General features: G+C 48.0%; 1 protein-coding gene across 3 annotated transcripts in view; it reads left to right on the top strand.

The window, feature by feature from the left end:
* PHF20L1 (PHD finger protein 20 like 1) overlaps nucleotides 1-26,254 on the top strand; it is an 802,667-nt gene that overhangs the window by 502,036 nt on the left and 274,377 nt on the right. The gene's annotated exons all lie outside the window — the stretch shown is intronic.

Below are 26,254 nucleotides of genomic sequence, written 5' to 3'. Positions count from 1 at the left end.
CTTTACGTCTGGGAGACCATCACATCAGACAGATGGGTGACCCAAATTATTCGTTCAGGGTACTGCCTAGAACTGACATCTACCCCCCCCAACATTCCACCCAGGCAACGCCCAATGTCACAAGAACATTCCACGTTACTAAAACAGGAAATAATCTCCCTCCTACAAAAACAGGCGATAGAACAAGTCCCTGCCAATCAGCAAAATTTAGGGGTCTACTCCCTATATTTTCTGATACCAAAAAGAGACGAGACTCTACGACCTATCTTAGATCTCCGGCCTCTAAACATATACATACATTCGGACCATTTTCACATGGTAACACTTCAGCAGGTACTTCCGCTCCTCTCCCAAAACGACTTTCTCACCACACTGGACTTGAAAGACGCATACTTTCACATTCCGGTACACCATGCCCACAGAAAGTACCTCAGATTCGTAGTGGACGGGCAACACTACCAGTTCAAGGTGCTCCCATTCGGGGTCACAAAAGAACCACAGGTATTCACCAAGTGCCTAGCAGTAGTGGCGGCACATCTCCGAAGACAGCACATTCACGTCTTCCCGTATCTGGACGACTGGCTGATAAAAGCCGCGTCCTACAACCAATGTGTACACCACACCGCCACTACAATCCAACTACTTCACCAACTAGGCTTCACGGTGAACCACCAAAAGTCCCAGTTAACACCATCCCACATAAAGCAATACCGCGGTGCCATCATAGACACCTCAAAAGCCATAGCCTACCCCAGTCCGGCCAGGATTGCAAGCATTCAAGCTTTGCGTCAAAGATTCATACCTCAACACTCTCTCCCAGCTAGAGTATTTATGCAACTGATAGGGATGATGGCCTCTTGCATTTTCATAGTGCCCCATGCAAGACTCCAGATGCGTCCACTCCAAGAGTGCTTAGCGCGCCAATGGAACCAGGCCCAGGGGCAACTGACAGAGCTAGTGTTGGTAGACGGTCGCACCCATCGCTCTCTGCAGTGGTGGAACACCACAAATCTTTCCAGAGGTCGACCGTTCCTAGACCCGGTTCCACAAATAATCCTAACAGACGCATCGCTCTCCGGCTGGGGAGCTCATCTACTACACCTCACAGTGCAGGGCACATGGACGCCGCAACAAAAGTTACTCCATATCAACCATCTGGAGTTACTGGCAATCTTTCTAGCCCTAAAATCCTTTCAGACACAGATTTTAGGCAAGGCAGTCCTCATTCGCACAGACAACATGACGGCCATGTACTACATTCAAAAACAAGGCGGGACACACTCTCCACAGCTCTCTCAACTAGCACAGAGCATATGGAGATGGGCAATTCCACACAAAATCTTTCTCCTAGCCCAACATGTCCCAGGAGTCCAAAACACCATGGCAGATCTGCTCAGCAGACAGACGCAGCAGATCCACGAGTGGGAACTTCACCCGCAGGTTCTTCACCCGTTCTTTCAGATGTGGGGGCATCCACAGATAGACCTATTCGCCACCCACGAAAACAAAAAATGCCCAAGCTTCACCGCCAGATACCCACATCCATTGTCCGAAGGCAATGCGATATGGATGAACTGGTCAGGCAAATTTGCGTACGCCTTTCCACCTCTCCCACTAATTCCATTAGTGGTGTGAAAGCTACAACAGCACTCCCTCACACTGATTCTAGTAGCTCCAACATGGGCCAGACAACCGTGGTACACCACGCTGCTGGAACTCTCGGTAGTGCCACACCAAAAGTTACACCTCTCACCATGCCTCCTAACCCAGAACCATGGAGAGATCAGACACCCGGACCCAGCTCAGCTCAAACTTGCGATCTGGCTCCTGAGATCCTAGATTCGGATACCTTAACCTTCCCCCCGACTGTATGAACGTCGTCAGAGAAGCTAGACGCCCTACCACTAGACTGCTGCGCTGCCAAGTGGAAAAGATTTGTTGTTTATTGCCATAACAACACAATCAACCCTCTAGACGCATCTATACAGCACATCATATGCTACTTACTCCATCTACAAAGGTGTAACCTAGCATATACATCCATTCGGCTACACCTCGCAGCAATTGCAGCTTACCTACAAAACAGACAGCACCTATCACTTTTCAGAGTGCCTGCCATTAAAGCCTTCATGGAAGGCCTCAAACGGATAATTCCCCCCAGAGTACCACCCTCACCTGTGTGGAACTTAAATATAGTTCTCACAAGGCTAATGGGACCGCCTTTCAAACCTTTGCATAAATGCGAACTGCAATTTCTTACATGGAAAACAGCTTTCCTTGTAGCCATCACTTCCCTTAGAAGGGTCAGTGAGATACAAGCACTTACCATACAAGAACCTTTTCTCCAAATGCACCCGAACAAGGTTGTCCTCCCTACCAACCCAAAATTCCTACCCAAAGTCATTTCACCCTTTCATCTAAACCAATCGGTAGAATTACCGTTTTTTTTCTCGCAACCTCAAACTGTTGCAGAAAGGGCTCTACACACACTGGATGTTAAAAGGGCCTTACTTTACTATATCCAGAGAACATTTCAGAAAGACAAAACAACTGTTTGTCTCTTTCTCTCCACCACATAAAGGCAACCCCATCTCTAAATCAGGGATAGCTAGGTGGATTGTAAAATGCATACAGGTTTGCTACCACAAAGCAAAACGCACGCTATCTGTTCCCCCTAAAGCCCACTCTACAAGAAAGATAGGGGCTTCTATGGCTTTTCTAGGGAACATCCCATTAGATGATATCTGCAAAGCAGCTACATGGTCAACACAGCACACTTTCACTAAACATTACTGTGTAGATGTGCAAACCAAGCAACAAGCTAGTGTGGGCCAGGCTGTACTAAAAACACTATTTCAAACCACTGCAACAGATACCGGTGGTCGCCGCTAGGGTTGGGAACTGCTATATAGTCTATGCAAAAGTGTGTAATCTGCAGCTCATATGCCTCGAACGGAATATGCTACTTACCAGTATGCATCTGTTCTTGGCATGTAGAGCTGCAGATCTACACACGCCCACCCGCCTCCCCGGCTACCTGTATCTGTTCCAGTCTATCTTATTTAGATACAACACACATGGGTTTCTTCACTGTTATTACTACGCTCCATCTTTCCCTGTTGGCGAAAAACAATCTGAGGATGGAGCCGAAGCCCATGCGCAATACGATCCAAGGGAGGAGTCACCGACCTCGTGACTTCCAAAGACTTTCCAAGAGGAAAAACAAACTGCAAACATCCGAGCCCAACACCAGATGGCGATCTATGCAAAAGTGTGTAGATCTGCAGCTCTACATGCCAAGAACAGATGCATACTGGCAAGTAGCATATTCCTTCTCAACCACTTGCAGCCAAAGGGTCTTTCAAAGTACTTTGTGGTGGAAAGGGCGCATAGGGTTCCGGGAGGTCGGCCGAGACCGGGTGCTCCACCGCGCCCCATCCTGGCCAGATTACTTAACTTTAGAGACAGAGACATCATACTTCAGACCGCCAGAATGGCCCCACCCCTTTGCTATCAAAATGCAGAGAGTTCCCTTTTTTCTGACTTTACCCTACGAGTGCCGGATCAACGGAAGTCATTTCGTGAGGTGACCAGGGAGCTACGTGACAGAGGGGTAAAATACTATGAATTAGGTGGGGCGTCATTACGCCCCGAAACCAGTCGCACAGCAACATGCACAAGTCCACAAGTGTTTAAGTTGATCCGTGTTTTGGTAATTATTCGTTCAATTTTCTGCTTCAACTCAACTCCACTTTGTCCACACTTAGAGCATCATGCAATTTCCCAGGTTTCCTATGTTTCTGATCAGACCATCCGGACTTCTGTCAAAAACACGATAAACGCATGATTTATCCCATGCGTGTTCTTTTTATTAAAACCCAATGCATTTCGGACTACACGAGTCCTTCGTCAGGGGTAACTGCCCTGGGATATTACAAACTCTCCATCCTCCTCTCGGAAACAAAATGGGGGTAAAATACGCCAGGCTGAGAGTGGAGGCGGAGGGGTAGGTATGGTTTTTCGAACATCCGGAGGAGGAGGCGGTGGACTGGCTGGAAGGCTGGAGAGGTGCAAAAGAACATAATGCCAGTTGATTGATGTCCCCGACAAGGTTCAACTTTCGTTCACTTTGGGAGATGGGGGCCCCTTGCTGGGATTGTCCAATTTAATTGTATGTATAACGCAAGTGGGAGGAATGTAGGGAGGTGATCTTCCCGTGTGGGCCCGCCACTGTAGCACAGGTTATCCATTAATGTCCTTTATCCAAGATGCCCCCCCCCCCCCCACCTCCCACAGGGAGGATAGGAATACTAGATTACCAGGGATTGAGGTGGTGGAACCTTTATCCCCACAGTTTACTGTTTTTTAGTTAATGCATGGGCGACAGGCACTCTGCATGGTTCGTTTGCTGGACAGTTCAAGGCCCGGAGTGCAGGGAAGCGGACATCCTCCGGCTGGAAGGAGAATGGAAAGACGAGGCCTCAGAGGCCAAGCAGCACTAACTCCAACTCAAGAGGGAGGAATATAGGGCCATAGCCACAGACAAGGCCAAACAAGCAGAGAAAGGGAGGGCAGAGTTTACGACTTAAATGGCAGAGCGGGCAAGTTTCTTGACTGGCTTGACAGAAGGGACTTAGCCAGCCGCTTGGTTCCAGAGCTCGTGGATGAGCAGAGTGGATTCCTAACGGACCCGCAGGCAATTGCAAATGAGTTCGCTGACCACTACCGCCGAGTGTACCGTTCATGCACCGACTTGCCGGAAGCGGACTCGGAGGCAGTGCTTACAGACATACAGCTTCCTGTCCTGTCAGCCGAAGAACGGGAGTCTTTAGATGGTGCTTTTACAAACGACGAGATCGCGCAGGCGATAAGAAACCTCCAATCCGGTAAAGCGCTGGGCCCAAGTGGTTTGCCGACCGAACTCTTCAAGCTAAAGCCCGACTCCATTGCCCCACACCTGCGAGCAATGTTCGAGGTGAGCAGGAGAGGGGGAGCCTCCCCTATGATCAATGGATAGCCACCCTGGTAACCATCTACAAGGAAGGGAAGCCAAGGGAGAGGTGCTCGTCGTATAGACCCATCTCACTGTTAAATGCAGAACCCAAGATCTTGGTTAAACTATTGGCATCCCGGCTGGCTCCGCTTCTTGGCAAGTTAGTTCACCCTGATCAGTTGGGCTTTATACCCCATTGAAATACGGCCCTAAATTTACGCCAACTACATGGAGTGATGGGCAGGATCGACACGATCCAGGAGGCGGCCGCAGTAGTCTCTGGATGCCACAATGGCATTTGACACCGTCGAATGGGCGTATCTTTTTGCGGTCCTGATAAAGCTGGGCTTTGGGCCCCAATTCATTAGGTGGATATAACTAATGTATAGTGCGCCCTTGGCTCATGTAGTGGTCAACAACAAAAAGTCAGAGGCGTTTGAGTTGAGCCGTGGGACACGTCAAGGGTGTCCGCTATCCCCGCTGCTTTTTGCCCTTTCCCTCGAGCCGCTCGCGGCCTGGATCCGACAATCCGTGGCCTCAAGTGGGCAGACAGCTGGGAGGACCGTATCTCTCTCTATGCGGACGGCATCTTCTTTTATCTCGCCTCCCCGAGAGCCTCTCTTCTTAACGCCATTAATATTTTAAAAAACTTTGGGTAGAATTCAGGGTACAGGATCAACTGGGCCAAGTCGGTTATCTATGTTCTTGGTGGTGAGCCCCCAACCCCCCTAAAGAACTGTCCCATTCAAGTGGCCCGAGACGGCTTCCGATATTTGGGCATCTTTATCTCGGCTGACCCAAAGACAGGGCATGCACGGAATCTGCTAACCCCTCTGCAGCGCCTGAAACTGGACGTCGCACATTGGAGGGCGCTCCCGCTCTCCCTGTTGGGTCGAGCAGCCCTTTTTAAGATGATGGCTTTACCCCGATTTCTGTATGCCATGCAGAACCACCCGGAGCCGGTCCCCGCTCGTTATTTTAAAGAAATCAAAAGCCTCCAGAGAGCTGTTGTGGGACAGTAGGCCATGCATAGCTTTGCGAAAACTAGTACTATCATGGTATGACGGGGGCATCGCTCTCGCTGACATAAGAAAATGCTACTGGGCTGCTCATTTAGCAGCCATCAACCATTGCATGTATAGGTGCGAGGAGGACCCCGGTTATAAGATGGACAAGTGGCTACTCCCAGGGGTTAATTTTAATAGCCATCTACTCCCTTGCTGCAAAGACTCCACTCACGGGGGCTACCGAACACGCGGTACACGTCTGGAAGGCGTCGAACAGAAGTTTGGGTTGGGATCGGCGACTCACGCAAGCCACGCCATTGTGGGATGCTGAGCAATTTGGCACCCTGCGAATATCAAAAGGGTTTGTTAATTGGGATTTGATCGGGATCTCGTGGATTGGGGACCTTTGACGGAAGGGGGCAGTACTGTCCTTTGAAACCCTACAAAAAGAGTATGAGTTAGCTGATTCAGAATATTTCCGTTATTTGCAGGCGTGGCATGCACTAATGTTGAAACTGTCCAAAGAGGAATCTCTTCCGGAGGAGTCACCACTGGAAAGACAGATTGTTAGATGGCTACATGACCACAAAAGCGATCTCCCTCACATACAAAAAACTTATCAACAATACCTCTGATCCACTCGTGCAGACCAGGGGGCGGTGGGAGAGAGACGGGATAGAACCTGATGATGAAGAATGGCAGGAGGCGCTGTCTTCCCCCCCAAAAAGTGGCAATCTCTTCCAGACTGCGCCTTGTTCAGTTATAGATCCTGCACAGAATTTACGTGTTAGGGGCCGGGCTCGTCAGCATGGGGAAAGTGTCTGAAGAGAGGTGCAGAAGGCAATGCGGCCCGGAAGGTACTTTCTTACATATAATATGGGAATGTGTCCTTATTCAAAATTACTGAAGGGGGATACACAACTGTATAAATGAGGTGCTGGGCTTGGGGCTCCAACCAGAAGCCAAACGGTGTTTATTAAATGTATAGGAGCCTACTGATGTGAACAACAGGGGGAAAACTTGGGTCACGGTGGGCCTGATGGTGGCCAAGAGGAACATTGCACGACTGTGGGGATCTTGAGTGTCGCCTACATTAGCTTTATGGAAGGCTGACGTGGATTGGTGCATGCTGAGGGAAAAAACAGTGTATGTAGCGCGGGATGCCCCAAAAAGTGGGGGGCAATCTGGGACAAATGGAATGTTTATAGAGGGAATATTTGTGTCCCGCCCACTGTGCCTTCACGGGAGGAGCCGCTTACACCCTGAATCCATGCCCCCCTGACCTGTCGTTTTACTTTCACAACTGTACTGTCTACCTAATTTGCGATACTGTTGTGTAACAAGCTATGACGTCTTCTTTGTGTTTAATAAAAAGAATTATTATTATTTTTCTTTTTTTTTTTTTAAACATTAACTCCACAGCCTCTTCACATTCCTTTGACCAGTTAAAAAATGTTTTTGCAATAGATCCTTTCCATGCTGTATTGTGCGGCAACAATTTTTCTCCCAACTGCTAGAGTTCGCATTGCACCAGAACGAGGATGTATCGGTTCAGCCGATACCAACTCACTCAGCACTACAGGCTTCCAATTCCTGCTCACACGCAGAAACCGGTATCGACATTGCTTGGTTTCAATTTCAATCAATTTATTTTTCGGATCATATTGTTTGACATAATGCGTTTCGGCAGTTGCTACTGCCTTGTTCACATACTTAAGGCGCCAAACATTTAGTATTAAATACTTGTCACCACGCTGCAGCTTGCATTGACATAGTAGACACACTATGGCATTCTTTGTTAGACGTAGATGTAGCCTTGGTTTGTCGTAATAGCATATTTATTCTGAAAGAGACAGTTGGTTATAAATTCCTTCCCTTGAAATTACCCTCGGGCGTCAGACTGGGTCCGGAGAATTTTTTCTTAGCAGCACACATGCGTGTCAGTGGTTGGCGTCGGTCGACTTGATGTCCGTCATCGTGGTCGCCGGGATAACATCATGGAGCCTACTTAGACGCTGCCCCTATGTGCGGACGTCCGTTATTTCTTTTTCCGCGCCAGCCTAGCGCAGATCGGGAGAGTGGTACACCTTAGTCAATTTTTGACTAGCCTTTTTCGACATTTTGTCGACTTCTTTTTCGAGTCTTTGACTCCTGGTGCGCTAGCAATGGCCCAACGCCGGACCTGGTTCAAGCCTTGCAACTTTTGTCACAAGCTGATGTCTGTGATGGATCCTCACCTCGTGTGTCTTTGGTGTCTGGAATACGACCAAGACCAGAAGTCGTGTTCCAACTGCCGGGCCATGAATCCAAAGTGTTTGCGAGAGCGGTCCTGAATGCTATTGGAGTCCCAGCGGTGGGCTCCGCGTAGTTCCCAGTCTGTTTCGAGAGGAAGGTCTCAAGACCGGACGCGGAGCAACCACACCTGTCGCACTCCATGTCCTCAAGGTCTTCTGGTAAGTCCAAGAAGAAGAAGGCGAAGAAGCACTGGTGCTCTTCTCCTTCTCTCCACTGGTCAGCTGACGCGACACAGGACCCGGAGCGTCGTTGATCTAAGGCTCCGTTTCTTGTGCCTACTTCAGGGACGACTCCACGCCTCCCCCTGTTTCTGGGAGCCGGAGCGTCCCCTGCCCAACTTTGTACATTTTACGAGGCCCGCCACCTCGTTTTTGGGCAGTCCAACTCTGCTGGCTTGCCTTCTGGACCCTGTGGATCCAGTCCTGGACCCGATCGACGCCGGTCGATTTTACTCTACCTTCCCCGGCGCTGATCACTGCGACAAAGACCCCGCTGCTGGCCGTGCCAATGGCCTGCGCCGTCCCCATCCTCACCCCCGAGATGGACCCAGAACCTGACCGGTGTCGGTCGGCGTCGGATCCGACGCCGGAGGGTACTTTTGTTCCCCTGTTCATCCCTGGTGTTCCCTATCGCCCAGCAGGTGGTGATGAAGACTGGGAGAGGTCGTTGGATTCTATAGCAAACCAGCTAGGAGAACTGGATTGGAGAGAGGACCTGGGTGACGCCAGTGGTCTGGACACTTCTCCAGACCTTGGCATGCTTTCACCCCCTACCATGGCTATGGAGCAGGGAGCGTCCTACACTGTAGTGGTGCAAAGGCCGTCAAGGCCCTGGGCCTGGAGGTCCCTTCAGTGGCAGTCAAAACTAACCTTCTGACAGAGGTGCTTCAGCCGGCGGCAACCTCCACTGAACCCCTTTTGCCCTTCAACGAAGCCTTCACTGACGTCCTCCTGGGCACCTGGTCCAAGCCCATGACGGTGGCTCCTGTGGGAAGGACGTTTGCCCACCATCGCCCGACCGCGGGTTACCCAGATTTCCTCACCCAACACCCTTTCCACTACAGCTTGGTGGTCCAAGCCCTTCTTTAGAGGGCGCAATCCCTTTTGCTCCTCCGGATAGGGAATCCAAGAAGCTGGATCACCTTGGGAAGCGCCTGTTCTCTTCCTCCAGCTTGGGGCTGCAGTCCGTGAATATCGCGTGCCTCTTGGGCCGATACTCCCACACCATCTTGGATACGGTCGCACAGGTGCGGCCTCAGTGCCCGGGCCGTTCTCTCCCAGGCAGTGGCAGATGGGAGGGACACAGCCAGACTCACAATTAGATGTGGACTGGTTACCACCGACTCACTAGGCAGAACGATTGCCACTTCAGTAGCCCTTAGGCTTTACGCCTGGTTTAGGACATCTGGCTTTTCGGGGGATGTCTAGTCAACTTTGCCGGACATGCCCTTTGATGGCCGTCGTCTTTTTGGCGACAAAGCAATCTCGGCGCTGGAGCGCTTTAAAGATTCTCTGGCTACGGCTAGATCTTTTGGCCTTGCTGTGCCTTCCCACCCACTCCAGTCTGCATTCTGTAGCCACGAAAGGGGCACCCAGCCACGTCTGGCCCAGTCTAGACATGGGTTCACGCAAGCTGCCCAGCCTCTGCATGGCCACAAACGTGGGACCCAGTGACCTTGCGAGTCTGAGAGCCAGCGGGCAGGCCAGTCCACCCTTCCCCCCCTGCCGCAGCCTCCAAACCCTCCTAGTCCGATGTTTCAGACCCTTCAACGGCTAGTAGGTGGCAGGATTCGCCATTACCTCCCCCTCTGGCAATCCATCAACTGCTCCGGAAGGAGAAGTTCAAAATGCTCCCGTTGGCTCAGGTCCTGTCTGCCCTCGACCCTAGAGACTGGATGGTGGCGTTGGACTTGCAGGACGCCTATTTCCATATTCCCATCCTGCCAGCTCACAGACACTATCTACAGTTCACGGTAGGCCACGAGCATTTCAGTTCACCGTGGTCCCTTTTGGCCTTACGAGTGCCCCTCGGGTGTTCACAAAGGTGATGGCGGTGGTCGCAGCTCATCTTCTCAGATCAGGGATTCCAGTCTTTCCCCCTATTGCGACTGGCTCTTGAAGGCGGGCTCGCCCCAGGCTGTCGTCTCCCACCTCCAGACAACTGCGGACCTCCTGCACATGCTGGGGTTCACTATCAACGTGCCCAAGTCACACCTGACTCCATCTCAGACACTCTGCTTCATCTGAGCTGTTCTGGACACAGTGCAGTTTCGCGCCTAACCTGAGCAGCTAGTCTGGGATATTCAGGCTATGATACCGATGTTTCAGCCTCTATCCTGGATTTCGGTGAGACTGACCCTGAGGCTGCTGGGCCTCATGGCTTCCTGCATCCTGCTGGTGGATAATGCCAGATGGCATATGCGGGCTCTGCAGTGGGAACTGAAGTTCCAGTGGGCACAGCACCAGGGAAATCTTCCAAACTACGTCCAGATCTCAGAGGGGACTGCACAGCAACTGCAGTGGTGGTTAACGAACCCGGCTTGGGTCAGAGGCAGATCCCTAACAGACCTAACTGTGGTGACCGATGCGTCACTTCTGGGATGGGACAGCCATCTGGGAGAGGCAGAGATCAGAGGCGTCTGGTCTACGGCAGAGTCCAGGCTCCATATCAATCTGTTAGAGCGCTGGGCAATCCGCCTGGCACTGAACGCATTCCTTCCCTCCCTTAAGGGAAAGTGGTGCAGGTGTTGACAGACAACACCACCGCCATGTGGTACTGCAACAAACAGGTTGGGGTGGGGTCGTGGACCCTATGTCAGGAGGCTCTTCTCCTCTGGATATGGCTGGAACATCAGGGCATGACCCTGGTGTTTCAACACCTGGCAGGTTCTCTGAATGCCAGGGTGGACGAACTCAACCTTCGGTGCCCAGTAGATTACGAATGGCCTGTTCACTCTGAGTTAGTGCAAGGTCTCTTTCAGCAGTGGGGAGAGCCTTGGCTAGGTCTGCTCACCACCAAAGAGAACGTGCAATGTCAGCAGTTGAGCGTGTTGGAGTTTCCAAAGCGGCACTCGCTTGGCGACGCTTTTCTTCGCGAGTGGAACTGCGGCCTCCAGTACGCCTTTCCGCCTGTACCACGTCTGCCCCAAGTAATGAAGAAGATCAAGCGTGACCGGGCCCAAGCCATTCTTGTGGCTCCGGACTGGGCACAGAGAGTCTGGTACCCCAAGCTCCTGAGCATGGCCATCGATCCTCCGATCAGACTGCCCTTCTGGGAGGATCTTCTGTTGCAGCAACAGGGGATGGTCCTTCACCTGAACTTGTCCAGCCTCCACCTCCTTGCGTGGAGATTGAGCGGTGACAGTTGACAGCTTTTGACCCTCCACCTGAAGTCTGTAATGTCATCTTGGCTGCCAGATATCACTCCACTAAAACGGCATACGCCATGGAACAAGTTTGTGACATGGTGCACAGTAAAGGCTGTGGATCCCCTTTATGCCCCCTTTTCTGAGCTTCTCTTGTATATACTTTCTTTGGCCCAGCAATGCTCTGCTCTGGGCACTCCTACAGGCTATTTCTGCTTTCCTTCGGCTAGAAGATCAGCCCTCTTTATTCAAGTCCCCAATTGTAAATAGATTCTATAAGGGCATTACTCATCTCTTTCCTCCATCTCCTTACGTAATGCCCCAGTGGGACTTAAATCTTGTTCTAACCTATCTTGTGCGCTCCCTTCGAGCCCCTTCACAACTGTCCTCTCAGGCTCCTCATCCTGAGAACTCATCTCATCCTGAGAACTGCCTTTCTTGTTGCCATCACTTCTGCTCGCAGGGTGAGTGAGCTTCAGGCTCTATCTTCCAAGCCCCCTTTCTTCTCTGTGCATCCGGACAAAGTGGTGCTTCGGACGAGACCCTCGTTCCTTCCTAAAGTGGTTACACCATTTCACATAGGACAAACAATCACTTTTCCCACCTTTTTCCCTACTCAGCTCCCTTCCAAGGAGGAGGAGAGACTCCACCGTCTGGACCCTAAACGTGTGCTGTCCTACCTTGACCGCACAAAAGATTTCCGGGTGGATGGTCAACTCTTCGTTGGCTATGTAAGCTCCAAGAAAAGTTGGGCTGTTCAAAAGCATACCATTTCTCGATGGGTTGTCCTTTTGTATTAAAATCTAATAGTGAAAATGGAACCTCCAGTGGGTCTGCGTGCCCATTTCTCTAGGGCTATAGAAGCAACCACTGTATTGGCACATGGTGTTTCTTTTCTTGACATCCGCCAGGCGGCCGCATGGGCCTGGAAAACCAAGTCTGGAGGGACTGCAATTTTGCCTGTTCTGTCCTCCAGGATTTTCTGGTGTGAACTTAGTTTGCAGTTCCTCCTTTGGGGATGGTATAGCTGGGGTATCTATTCTAAGGTAAGGAATCTGTAACTAATTGTCTCTTTCAGATGAACAGGTTACTTACCTTCGGTAACTATGTGTAAGAGACATGTTAGTTATAGATTCCTTACCGCACCAACCACCCTCCCCGTGAACTTATTTCTAGGGATAGGGACCCCCTTGGAGGGCCCTAGTTGTGGCATACCAGTGGTCAGTGTCTTTCATGGCTGTGCGCTTCTGGTATGGAAAGTCGTGTCAGAACTGACGTCCGCTCGCAGGGACGGTGTATAAGTAGGCACTGGAACGTCATCCTGCCGATCACGACGCCGCCAACAGACGCGGAGTTGACCAACGCCACCCACCGACGCGCAGGGGTACTGCTAAGAAAAAATTCTCCAGCTGCAGTCTGACGCCTTAAGGGTAATTCTAAGGTAAGTAATCTATAACTAACATATGTCTCTTACAGATACATTGTCATAGTGCTTCTGACGAAACCGAGGTCCACGCTATACTTTTTTGTCCTGCCTATAAAGTCCCCCGTCGAAGATGGATTATCCAACTCGCAAATAATACGGGGGCTAGGAACTATAGGGATCTGTTCAGGCTGCTGAAGTACGATTCTTCTCCCTCATATGTTACAGTGATTGCCAAATTCTTGTTTTCAATGTGGTTGATTAGAAGACGACTATTACCACATTAAGGCAATCCATGTGTTATTAACTATTCTACTCATTGTTTTTTTATTTTTTATTTTTTTTATTTTTTTATTTAACATTTGTATTTAAAACTTTGTATTACCCTTTTTAACCTTGTTGGTACTGTTTTATGTGGTATGAACTTTTATGGCTTTTAGCCGAAATAAAGTTTTCTGACTGATACATTGTCACCGAAGGTAAGTAACTTGTTCTTCACTCAGTTGGTTTTCCTTCTTTTTTATTTTTTTCCTTTTTTACTATTTTTCTTCAGATTTTTTTCTATTAAGTGCAAGTGCTGTGAACATTTTTTTAAAAAGTGCAAAGCATATTGATCTTTTAAACTATATATCCATATAAATCCTACTGGCAATAGACAGTAGGTAGTTATAGTTGGGACCAAAGTTTCCATAGGAAAAGTGTTGCTTGTTTTGCCAATAACTTCGGCACCGCTTGATGAATCTTCACAGAATTTTCCCAAAACTTTCCCTTTTTGGTTCAGCTGCTGTGTTGAAAGTTTAGGGGTGATCTCAAGCAGGGGCTGCGAAAAAAGTGGGGTTCCAAAATGTGTTTTCCCCATGTTGTGTATGGGGATTTTTCATTTTTTTAAACACCACTACAACCCTAACAGCTGAATAGAATTACACCAAATTTGGCAGAAAGCTAGATGTTTGTCCAGCAAGCGTGCTTTTTGTGATTTTAGACATGCATGGAGCCTCCTGTCTTCAAATCACCAACAAAAAGATGTCGAAGCCCAGATCCGTGAAACACCGGTTTTATTTCAATTCAAAGCGGCAGCAATAGTCTCTCTTTCCTGGCTCGCTTTGGCTACTCTTAGCCTTGTTCACAGGTGCGCTAGATCTTCGTGCTTATTTTGAAGGCCTAAAATCCAGATTCCCACGTGACCTGAAATAGCAGCATAAAATGTCCATAATGCACCTGCAGTGTAAATACAATATATGGAATTGCAACGAAAGTCAGTATCAAGCTGAAATTGCATCATAAAACATTGTAATAAAGTTGACATTGTCCAAGTGCACAAAATTAATATTTACAACAAACCGTCTTGTTTTGCACAGGAGGCTTCATTTGTAATTGCAGTCCTATTTGCATACTCTGTTTCCACATAAATTAAAAAAGGCCTTCACCCCTGGGGGTCAGAAACTCATCTGTGGTGGCTGGTAGGTTTTCAGGGAGTTACCTCTAAGGTGCCTCTGTGTGCATCTATTAATAAATCCGTCCCTGGAATCAGTGTGGGCTTATTAATATGAGATGTTTGATGCCCAAGATCTCTGGTTTCAGTGAAGCCATCATGTAGCTGGGGAGCTAATTTTCACCAGTGTCCAGCATATGCACTTAAAAAGGCTTCCCTGGTGTCTTGTACTGGCAGCAGTGCAACTTACCAGCACAGGGGAATAACTGCCCATGCAGATATGTCCACACATATAGTATAGTGCACCCTGCCTTAGGGCTTTACGGCCCACTGTAGGGGTGACTTACCTATACTGCATGCCGTGTCTGTGGGCATGTTTTCAATTGGTCTGCACCAAGACACACAGCCTGCAGTGGCAGTCTGTATGTGTTTGGTGAGGGGTCCCTTAGGCCGGCAGAATTCTTACTACAGCCTTTAAGGACCCTCTTTATCCTCCTTGCCCTAGGTACCAGGAGTACGATTTACTCGGGACTTACAGGGGGTGCTAAAGTTATTGCTAATTGGGGAAATAATTGTACAGTTTTGAGAAAGAGATCTGGCACTGCGGACCTGGTTAGCAGGAACCCAGTGCACTTCCAGTCAAAATCGCATCAAATTCCAGGCAAAAAGTGGGAGTGACCATATCAAAAGACACACTTTCCTACACTGACCAGTAGCATATCATCATCATCATCAGCATAGAGCGGCGCCAGGGTTCGCCACCTTCCAAACATCCACACTGAAGGTCAGCTCTGCTTACTAGATATGCACTTTGATGGGAAGCACCTGTTCAAACATTATTTAGATGATGCTTTACAAGCAATAAAATCAGACACTGAAACAGCTTGATCATTCTGAATTTTGTAATACGGTAAGCAAATTTATTTTCGTGTTGCAGAAGACCGATGTTTCATCAATCAGGAAAGGTTATGAGCCGCAGTGAGCTCAGCTGCAACAGCCCTATCAAACATTTGTGTTTTGAACCATGTTGTCCACTGCAGCAATAACATTCAGCGTCATCCTCTTCCTATGGCAAGTAGCAGTCCTGTAAAAACACTGGAAAGCAATCCAAACAAGAATTTGTGTGGAAGCATTAAAAATGCCACAACCCTGACTGCTGCCAACATTACACTTGCTTCATCCAGCTCAGTGCGAGAAAAAATCTCTGCTTGTTCTTGTCGGAGGCAGATATTGCAACAGATAAGTAGATTTTTTAAACCTGGTCTGTTACAGACATACACTAAAACTTCCACCTTTTGCAGGTAATACTGTTCAGTGTCATGATGTCAAGGTTTTGCCATTCAGCCTCAAGTTCGCTAAGAATTATTGCAAAGTATGTCCCCTTTAGCAGCACTTTTAAAGAAAAGAAAACATGTTTTCGTTTCTAGGATTGGCTCATAAAAGGCACTCCATCATAATTCGCAAAGGCATCAACGAACGCATGTCTAAATCAGTGTCAGTCTTTGGGTCACATTCCCAGCATATTGAGTCTCATATAAAACCTACGAAGCACCTTCAAGTTCTAGGCGTGATCCCGGATTCAGCTGTAGTAAAAACGTTTCCATCACAGAAAAGATTTCAGAAGTTGCAATCTCCAGCGCCACTTTAGAGACTAAAAACATTCACTGTTTTCACCTTCAAGCCACTCTCATGGGTGATTTCTTATCCATTCTGTTAAATCCCCACTGCAGAATAAAGATATGCCTTTTGCAAGCAAGAACTGGGTGATCAGTATCTTGGGGTATCTGGATCTTTTGAGGACTGGATTCAAATCACTTCCAGAATCACAATTGGACTGGAATGGTAGAATAACCCTACCAACATGACCGATAAAAGAAGGCCCGTCGGACTAGGCGCAAATAATGTTGTGATCACATCCCATGCATCTGTGGCTAGATGGGGCACTCATCTGCGCAACCTAAAACCCAGAAGCCATTGTTATAATAGAGGTTTTTGATTTCAAATTCTTTAGCTTGTGAATATCCCCAACTGTCAGAATGGATCCAGAAACCTTCATAGCATTTCCCTCACTCAACGGTATGTGGCACCGTGCAGTTCTGCGTTGGATCTGTCCCACTACTGATATGGAGTTTGGACTCGTATATAAGCCGCACCTCCGCATGCGAACATCTGTTCCTTTCTGTCCGTGCCTACTGACATAGATCTTGAGCTTTGAAATACTGTCCTATTTGACAGATTATTTCTCTTAATATTCCTACTGTGTGCAGCATGTCACAGGGTTCAAACCGTATCATGCTTGTAATCATCAAATGTCGGTTATGGGCTCCCACAACTACTTTCTTTGACGCCATGGCACCAAGCACAACTCCAAGAAGTGCAACTGTTGTCCCAAAATGAATAGAAAGGCCACTCGGTATGAAGAGGCCAAGCTTACCATCTCCCAACTTAAGAAGTAGAAGATTGGTTGCTCCTATAACCGGTCATCAGTGACGTCATGGGGCTCAGGTAAATAAAAAAATAAAACAATCCCATAAAAAATCCATGCACTGCTCTCCTTCATCTTTGCACTACCATTACACGGAGCTGCGTGACGCTCCAGGCACTTCCAGGTCACAAAGTCTGCCTCCACGTCCGAAATCAACACTTCCACTGGTCCTGCTACAGCCCAATCCACAAAAGACAGCAACACCACAACTGTTCCATGAGCTTCGCTTAGCCATGCATAACATTTCTGGTGCTTCACCAGGTCTCTCCCAAGCGACTTCCTGCCCAATGGATCTGAGGGGGATGCCAGACTGGTTCTGACCGTGGATCCTTCAAATACGCTGACTGCTCCACTTGACCTCCACCCCATGCTTGTCCATCATTTGGATCTGGTCCCATGACTGGCTCGTCGCTGATCCCAATGGCCTTGAGGCCAACACCATAACCAAGGCAGAGGCTGGTGCTACAGATTAACATCCCGATGGCACTGATTCCAGATACGGATCCAATAGATTTGTCGAACTCTGAGATGAATCACGAACCTAGTCCGCGGCACTACACCCCCTCAGGACTGGACTATACACCACATCCTAATGATCAGGGTGAAGCTTATAATGCTGGGGACATTTTTGAAGATCTACAGGATGCCAATGGTCTGAACACCTCCCCAGACATTGGTATATCGTCCCCTAACACGGTTATAGCAACAGAGGATTACTCCTCATTTGCAACAGTGATCAAGAGAGCGGTGGCAGTCCTAGATCTCATCTTGCTAACTGCAGAGATCAAAACTAATCATTTTACTGAATTCCTCAACCCCATTCAATCTACCGCTCCACTCCTCGACCCTCACCTCAAAGTGCCTGCTGCTTCGACCCATCTCGTGTTCCCGTTCTGCCAACATTGCACGCCTTCAGTTGGAGAAGGAAAAGCACTTGATCTCTAGCTGCTGTGTCCTCCGAGATTCTCAGCGGACGCTTCCCTGAGGCGGTAGGTGGGGGCGCGTGGGGCAGCCTTTCACGACATGAACTCCGGTTTTGGGATCCTGCTGGCGCCTAGTTTGACACCCATTGATCTCGGCACTTACTTTCTAGATGGAACCCGACTCTAAAATGGCGCCCACCAATGTATTTTCACCGGTATGGGAAGATGTCCCATCTGACAAGGGGGTCCCGATGTTCCACTATGACAACGGCCTTAGCTGAGGAAACAATTCCTAAGATCCAGAGACAATACCACCTATAGCGTCTGGGAGATCAACAGACTCTATTTGCCTGACTCTAAGATGGCTGCCAAGCTACACTCCCCTTCCTATCGTGCCACCCATGCCAGCTCCACCATCCCATCTCTGGACTTTGGACTTTTGGTCCCTTCCTGATCCTCATTTTTATCCGGCGGAATCCGAAATGTATGACTGAATCCCGGTGGAGCTGCTCCGACAGCTATAGGGGAGACAGACTCTGGCACACCGCTTTGGCCGTCACCTACCCAGCCGGACCTCAGACTTGTGTCTCGTCTGTTTCTCTGCTGCCGACTCCCTGGCCTTTTTCTTTTTTTCTTTTCAGTGGATCTTGTTTTTCTTGGTCGCTAATAACTCCTGTATTGAATTTGTAACCTTTCTGTAATTAATGTGATTATTTTTGTAACTTGTAACACTCTGTTGCCTTATGTAAAGCGCTCTGATACCTCCAGGTCTAGCCAGCGATATAAAACTCAAATAAAGATAAAGATTCAAGCAAACCAACAACCTTTTCTCCCCTTTGAGGCATTGATGGATGTGCTGGTAGGCTTCTGGGCAAAGCCAAGATTGTGCCCCTGGTCAATAGGCAAGTGGCAAGAAGGCGCATACCATTTCCCAGGTATCCAGATTTTCTAGTTCAACACCCCACACAGGAGAGTTTAGTAATGCAGATTTGTATCTAACGTCCTTTTCCTGAGATCTGTGGACACATTTTGTTTCCTGGGAAGATAATCACACGCACTGTGGGCAGAGAGGCAGAGGTTCTGCCAGCTGTCCAGTCACTTTACAAAGACTAATCTTTTATGGTCAAGATGCTGCAAAATATGCCATCAAATCTGGCCTGAACACAACCGACTGTCTGGGTACGGCAGTTGACATCAGTGTGGTGCTAAAGTGCCATGCCTGAATGTACTTCACAGGCTTCATTCAGACATTCAGTAGTCACTAATAGACGTGTCATTCAGTGGATCTCGGGAATTTGGAGCTAAAGCAGATTCAGACTTTAAATGTTTTATAGAAAGCAAGGCAACAGCTCACTCTCTAGGCCTAACTCAGCCTGTCTGCCAGTTTCCCCAGAACACTTGCCCCTTTCAAGATTTCAGATGGGTTACCAGCAGAGGCGCTGATATGAGCATCAGCAACTGCAAGCCTCCTTATCCTTTTGAGGTGGAGGCAGGGGAACAGGCCGCCAACTTCCAGGCCCCCATGGACACCGCTCGAGCCAAACCCCATGCCCCACTTCCACAACTGCCGCAAAGCCTCTTTAATTGGCCCTCGGCTGCACATGATTGCCTGGTAGGAAATTGTGTGATCTTTCATCTCTGCAGTTGGAGGAACATCACGTTCCGACCAATGGGTGCTTCAGAATTTAGAACACGGCTATTCCCTACTCGTCTTTCCCCCCAGACATGCCCCCTACACTGTAAGAGCTCTCGGAGTTCCACTTTCCATTCTCCACGGAGAAGTTCTGTCTCTCCTGGCCAAGGAGTCAGTAGAGAAGGTCCCAGGATCAGACATCGGGACTGGTTGCTACTCCCATGATTTTCTCGTACCAAAAAAAGGACCGAGGCCACCGCACCATCCAAGAGCCTCACCCTCTGAACTTCTTTCTTTGGAAGTGCAAGTTTAAAATGCTCACCCTGACCCAAGTTCTGTCCGCCCTGGGTCCAGGAACCAGATGATGGTGTTCGACTTGCAGGATGCCCATTATCAATTATCTGTCTGGCAGTGCCAGGGGTGCGATCTACAGTTTCAGTTAGGCCATGAGCACTTTAAATTCTATGTGCTGCCTATTGGTTTGACCAGTGCACATTTGGGGTTCACAAAAATGATGGTAGTAGTCGCAGCTCATCTGCAGAGGTTTGGAACACTAGACCTCCTGTGCCCCAACGACTGGCTGATGAAAGCGGACTTGCCTCAACTGGTAGTAAACCACCTCCGGAACAGTGACTGCTGATCCATTTTAATAGTAGTGGAGCAATCAGACGGGCACTCCAGAAATGCCCTTGCGCAACCCCAAAGCTCTTAATTGTGGTACGTTACTAAACGTGTGAAAATAAATAAAAATATTGTTTTTGTTTTTATTTACTTACCAAATTCAGTCCTCTCATGTCTGCAGTTCGGCAGCAAGCCGTCTCTGACCAAGCCCCCCTAACTAATCGAGATGCTGCTCTCGTGCTGTTAACCAGCATGAGAGCAGTTCCAGGATTGGCTGGAACGGGCTGGCTCAGCACCCCTGCAGGCACTATAGGCCTGTGCCTGCTCTCCACCCAGCTGTCTGAGACAGCTCGGCTGGAGAATGTTTAAAGTGTGTATGTCATGCTGGCCGTCACAAGACAGCCGGCCAAAGTGACATGCACACTTTAAACTTTAGGTGTCCCCCATTCCTCATCCCCTGCTGCCAATCAACAGTGGTGGCCCCGCCCCAACACTTGGCTCGGGCTGCACTCAAAAATAAAACTGTTATAAAACCATTTCATTACCATTTAATTTTTCATGTTTGCTGCGCTAGCAGCAGGGAGGGCAACGCTCTTGCACCTTAGTGGAAGCACTGCTGCTGCTTCAGACGATAGCTAACCTGTTGATATCCTTAGCTTTTTCTGTCAATTTGCCAAAGTCTCCCCGGACTCCTTCACAGCGGCCCCCTCTTTATCAGATTCATCTTTCATATGGTGCTTTTCTAAGTCATTCCTCCACCTCGAAAAGTACAGGACATTAGGGCTATGATCCTGATGATTCATCCTCCGGCCTGGGTCTCAGTGAGATTGGCTCTGAGGCTTCTTGTCCTCATGAACTCTGCTTGTGGACCACACCAGGTGGTAAATGCCAGCTCTGCAGAGGGATATGAAGTCTCAGCTCAGTACCAAGGAAATCTGTTGGTTTACATCCAAGTGTTGAGGGAGTCTGTGAAAGACCTTCAGTGGTGATTGCTGGAATGCAATCCTCTCCCTAACAACACCCAGAACCAACAGTTGTGACAGATGCCTAGTTACGGGGGTTGGGGAGGTCATCTGGGATAGGTGGAGATCAGAGGACTCGAGTCTCTGGCGGAAGCTCACCTCCACATCAACTTGCTGAAGTTGCAAGTGATTTGCTTATCACTAAAGGCGTTTCTCTCAACCATCAAAGAGGACCAAGTCATCCCAGTAGCTCCAGACTGGGCAAGGAATGTGTGGTGCCTGGAACATCTGGCCTTAAGCAATTGTCCTGTGATCCAGCTGACCCTTCGCAAGAACCTCCTGTCAAAGCAGCAGTGCCAACAGGGCTTGCACCCAAGCCTGCACAGCCTAAACCTCATTGTGTGGATTTTGAGCTGCGGCATTTGATATCTTTTGATCTTCCTCCTGAAGTGGTTGTGTGTCATTCTGGCAGCCAGACGTCCATCTACCAAATTGTATATACGCAATTCTAGGAGAAATTTGTTGTCTGCTGCGTTTCTTGAAGCAATCCATGATTGCACAGTTATCAGATGTTCTCCTGTTATGTTGGTCATTGGCCCAGCAAGGCCTTGCTGTGGCTAGAGTTAAGGGATACCTCTCAGCCATTTTGGTCTTTTTTACATTTACGTGACCAACCATATCACTTCAAGTCAACTGTTTTGATACGATTTTTGAAGGGGCTGCTTCCCGCCAACACCATTTTGCGTGCTTTAGTGGGACTTTAACTTGCTGTTCACCTATTTGATAAGAATTCTTTTTGAGTCCATGTGCAGCTGTCCTCTTTGCTGATTACCCGGTCTGAGTCATTCCAGAGGCCCACCACCTGGGGAGGTGTACTGCTTTGGTGAAGGTGAAGAATCTGCAGTTAAAAGTCTCTGTCAGAAGAACAAGTTACATACCTATGGTAACGCCTTTTCTGGTAGAGACTCTAGCTAACTACAGATTCTTCAGTGATCTACCCTCCTCCCCAGTCTGTTGAATGGACTCATACTGTTGATTAATAGCGTTCCATTTGTTGAACACATCTGTCACATGTTGATTTCTATGGGCTCCCCGTCCATTGGCGCCGACAGAGTTCAGAAAGAAATTTAAGTTTGCGCGTGAAGTTAGCCTGAAGTCATATCACGGGCTGGACTGATCTGCACAATGATTAATGCACAAAGGATTTGCTATGAAAGTTTCTGTATTCACTCTGGTGACTGGGGATATTCACATGGCGAGGAATCTGCAGTTAAAGCCTCTATTAGAAAAGGCATTATTGAAGATAAGTAACTTCTTCGTCAGAGACCCAAAACATATTCACTTAAACATCATTGGACTCAAAGCGGTCTGCCCCGGTCTTCAATCTTTTTTTCCCCCCTTAGATTGAGCAATTCCTTGGTGCTCTTAGGGGCAGACAATGCAATAACTGTTTTACATGAACATGTACTACTACGTCAGTTCACAAGTTAACTCAAAGTAATCTCAACATCCATGGAACTGGGTCATGAATCCCAGTTTTTGCTCACAACTGAGCGCTTGCTCGGTGTGGGCATGGTTAATGGTTGGAAGCACTCAGCAGAATAGGTGACTCCTTGTGCAGAAAGGTACTGAATTTTGATATCCCTGCTTGTAGAGCTTGTTTTTGGAAGCTCTTGCTTTTTAGGAACTTTGCTGCTATTTTTATGAAATCTGTTGTGTTTTTAAAATTGAAGCTCACTTACCCGCACGCATCTTCGTTGCCCAGCTGCTGCTGGCTCTCACACCCACTTGACAGCGAACCAGAGCAAAGGGGGGCAGAGCTAAGGCTGCCACCGGCTACTTTACGCCGGTCGCAGCGCGGGAGCGGGATTTTGGTTTGATATCCCTGCTCGTAGGGCTTGTTTTTGGAAGCTCTTGCTTTTTAGGAACTTTGCTGCTATTTGTATGAAATCTGTTGTGTTTTTAAAATTGAAACTCCCCCGCACACCTCTTCGTTGCCCAGCTGCTACTGGCTCTCACACCCACTTGACAGCCAATTAGCCTGAAGGGGGGGCGGATCTAAGGGTGCCACCGGCTACTTCATGCCGGTCGTAGTGTGGGAGCGCAGCGGGCGCGCCAAAGGCAAGCCCATCTGCGCCCTTCCGGGACCTGGGACCTGCCATTATGCTCAGAAAATTAGTTACACTACCAGTGAACTGATAGCATTGCATGTAGCTACTCCTAAACTCAATCCCCTTCTATATTCCAACATAGTGGAACAGGGAATCATGGCACTTAGAACCACCTTTCCTGAATTTAGTGGTGCTCAGATTGGTGGCTCATCTCAGACCCAACTTGGTCACGTTCACAACACACGGAAGCTCTCTTTCATATATTTGAATACCCGTTCGTTGGTTAAACACCAGATGGACATCTTTTTGTTTTGAAATTTGAGAAGCCTGACCTTCTCCTGCTTACTGAAACCTGGTTATCCCAGGAATCATCCCCTGACATCCTTGCGGCACTACCCTATGATTATCACATTATCCAGGCCAACCGTCCCCAGGGGAAAGCTGGCGGAGGAGTAGCGGTTATAACGCGCCATGATTGCAACTTCACAGCCTTAATTCCGCAAGACTTACCCTCAGTGGATAACCTGGTGATCAAATTTGAATTCAAATCTGATACTGCCCCCTTGGTATGTATCCAGCTTTATAGACCTCCTCAACGGATGCCTCTTTTCCCTCACTCCCTGGGCGAACAAATAGCTCATTTGATAACCAATTACGGGAAGTTTCTGCTGATTGGTGACTTCAGCTATTGGGCGATGACATTCTTGGTGGCCCCCAATCAGCTGAACTGACTGAGCTTCTCTCAGGATTAAACCTAAGTCAACAGGTATCCACGGCCACACATATCAAGGGACACATTTTTGATCAGGTCTGGACGGTTAATCTCACTATGTCTCACTTCTCAGTCTTGCCATGTACTTGGTCCGATCACCATATTATCAAATTCACTGTTCAAGACAATTTCGTGAACAATAACCCCACTCTCGCTGGGCGCACTTGCAGAAACTGGAATAAGATGGAGAAGCCTTTATTCCTTGATTCCCTCGCCAGTTCGATTCCTCCGGGCAACCCTTCAATTAACCTGGCTGATGCACAGTTAACTGGTTACTGGCTGCCAGTGACAAGATTGCTCCTCTCGGGAAGATCCATGCCCCTCGCCGCCATGATGCCCAGAATTGGTTGAAACACCAACAATTAGCCCTAAGGCAATTGGAAAGAAAATGGCGAGGTAACTACAAACCGGAAGACAAACAGCTCTATTTAAACTCTTTGAATACTTATAAAAAGTCTATTTTAACTGCCAAAGTGGCGTATTTTTCATCTAAAATCTTGTTGGCAACTAACCGCTAAAAGGAGATCTTTCATATTGTGATTGAGCTATCTACCCCGACAGAATTTCGTGTAAGTCCCCTCCATCACAAACCTTATGCAATGCACTGAATCTTTTTTTTATTGACAAAATCAAGAAAATCAAGTACAGTATCCTGGTCTGTCAAAATCTGGACTCTAGTCCTCACCCTATTTTAAATCATAGTACTTTCACTCGTTTCCCTGAAATATGTGAACACACTTTCATAAATCTCCTCTCAAAAGTCAAATCGGGTTCTCCCTCTGACTGCTGCCCTCCCAGTATTTTAAAGGAAATCTTTACTATCCTTCCTAGCCCTGCTCTTAATCTCTTAAATGAGTCTTTGTCCCAAGGCACTGTTCCTGCAACCTTTAAAGAGGCAATTGTCGTCCCCCTTTTAAAGAAGGTGGGATCTGATCCGCTAACTTTGACAAACTACCGCCCAATTTCCCTTCTCCCTTATCTAGCTAAGATCTTGGAAGCCTATGTCACAGGTTGTCTTACAGACTGTAATCCTCACAGTATTGGATACTCTTCGCAGGGATGTTGATAGTTCTCCACAGGCCCTTGTTTTGTTTGACCTTTCCGCTGCCTTCGACACGGTCGACCATTCCCTCCTGGTCGACCGTGTGAGGGACGCAGGAATCTCGGGCCCTGCCTTAAGCTGGATCAGCTCCTTTCTGGAAAACCGCCAAGTGCCCACTTTTGGCCTAGGGAGCTGGGTCAGCCCCCGTTCCTTCTAGCTCGGCTAAAAGCTTTGGAGTGGTTATCAGTCAGGACCTTACTCTGAAGCCTCAGATCAACTCTGTGATCTCCACTTGCTTTTTTCAACTCCGCAAAATAAAAAAGATCTGTAGATTCCTCACTCGTGACGCCCGGATTCAGGTGATCATCGCCATGGTCATGTCCCATGTCGATTATGCCAATTCATTATACTTTGGCATCCCTCTGTATCTTTCCAGACATTTCTGTCAAAAACAAAGATCCCTTTGGGCACCTTTTTTTGAGGCATACACCTATTTTCAATTATTACGCATACAACATCCACATCACCAGCATGCAATCGGAACCAACAAAAGTGATATAAAAATGATTTATTAAAATTTATAATTTTCTCACAAGGAAATGCTAATACCATCAAATGCACATCATCATCATGCTTCAAATAATAAAAACAGACATAAACATATTTAAAAACAACAATCATTGATTGGGGACATAAACATAAATCTTGTCCAATAAGCACATCAGGTGAAGTATATAAAGATCAACACTTTTTTCTTTTTCTTTGTTGTTGTTAACCTTTGAAAGATACTCAGGTGCTAGATGAACACAGGACAAGCTGAACAAGTGACTCGTTTCGGTGGCACAATTCAATTCACCACCTTCTTCAGGCTTAATGTGATCAATAAATATCTCCCCAAGTTTCCGTTGTCACAACTGTCAACGATCAGGGGAGGGTGAGATATCACATTTTTCTCTTTGTTTCTTCCTATATCAGTGTGGTTAAGACACCTTCAAACCACCCACATATGATCAATAGGGGTACTGCAAATGCTTTCACCCTTGGGCTTTCTTCCTTCCGTTTTTGTACGTTAAAAATAGTGATACACAGGATTGAGCCCCCTCTAATCGTTCCTTATCTCAAAAATTTGTAGTGCCATGCCACTGGAGTTATGGCCAATAATTTCCTGTATTTTGTAAATGGCTACTGGTA

The sequence above is a fragment of the Triturus cristatus genome, chromosome 5_1, assembly GCF_964204655.1.
Source record: "Triturus cristatus chromosome 5_1, aTriCri1.1, whole genome shotgun sequence".
NCBI classification, from domain to species: domain Eukaryota; kingdom Metazoa; phylum Chordata; class Amphibia; order Caudata; family Salamandridae; genus Triturus; species Triturus cristatus.
The sequence above is the reverse complement of the archived record's forward strand: the minus strand, read 5'-3'. Positions and strand labels throughout refer to the sequence as shown.